We start from the raw sequence: 1255 nt of genomic DNA on the forward strand, positions 1-1255 counted from the left end.
AATATATCTCGCCTATATAACTCTCCCTATTTGCAGCCGAAATGATCCTATAAGTAGAAAACCCCAAAGACTTTGTGAAAAAGCTACTAGACCTCATTGGAAGATTCAGCAAAGTGGCAAGATATAATCTCAACATACAAAAATCAGTTAGATTCCTCTATACCAAAAATGAAAGCTCTGAAAAGGACATTAGGAAAGCAATACAATTTACAATTGCTGTCCAAAGGATGAAATATCTAGGAATAAATGTAACCAGAAAGACAAAGGACCTATACAAAGAAAACTACAGGACACTACTACATGAAACCAAAAAGACCTACAACAATGGAAGAATGTACCATGCTCCTGGATAGGAAAACTTAACATTGTGAAAATGTCAATACTGCCCAAAGCAATTTACACATACAATGCAATCCCAATCCAGATTCCAACAACATTCTTCAAAGAGATGGAAAAAACAAGTACAAACTTTATATGGAAAGGAAAGAGACCCAGGATAAGCAAAGCACTGCTTAAAAAGAAGAATAAGGTTGGAAACCTCTCACTCCCCAACTTTAAAATTTATTACATGGCCCCAGTGGTCAAAACAGCTTGGTACTGGTACAATGAAAGATACATTGATCAATGGAACAGAATCGCAAATCCAGAAATTAACCCATCTACATACAGCCAACTGATTTTTGACAAAGTACCTAAATATATCGCAGGGGGAAGGGATTCTTTGCTGGTTACTGGGAAGTTGAGGGTGGGGTGAGGGGAGGGAGAGGAAGGTGGAGCACAGGGTTGGGAATAGACACAGGATAGTTTTGGTGCTAGGGAGGGGGCAATGCATAAGAAGGGGGAAGAGTATGGAAGAACAAGGCAGATGGGAAAACAATTAGGCAAGTTTGCATGGGCTAAGTGGGACAGAGGTAAATAATGATATATGCAGAAGCCTGGAACAACAGGGATCTGATATTCAGGGATTGAGACATGGTTGGCATCGGGAAAAGGGGGGAAATAATGTTAAGATGCGTGGCTGTCTTTTGAATCTTGGTTTCCCTGGCATACCATTATAAAATAGGCAGTTGATGGAGAGAGAAAGGAATAGCTATAAATATCACCGCAGAAAGCTTGTAAGTCCGTCTTCTGCCTATAACTGATTGGAATGCCTAAAATAGGGCTACAACATGCCCAGTGAAGGAGCCTTCCTGTGGAGCCTCTTCATTACATAAGACCATAGGTCGACTCCTGAACCCCATCCAGAATTTTCTGA

This window comes from Chrysochloris asiatica, unplaced genomic scaffold, assembly GCF_000296735.1.
Source record: "Chrysochloris asiatica unplaced genomic scaffold, ChrAsi1.0 scaffold00253, whole genome shotgun sequence".
Classification (NCBI taxonomy): Eukaryota; Metazoa; Chordata; class Mammalia; order Afrosoricida; family Chrysochloridae; genus Chrysochloris; species Chrysochloris asiatica.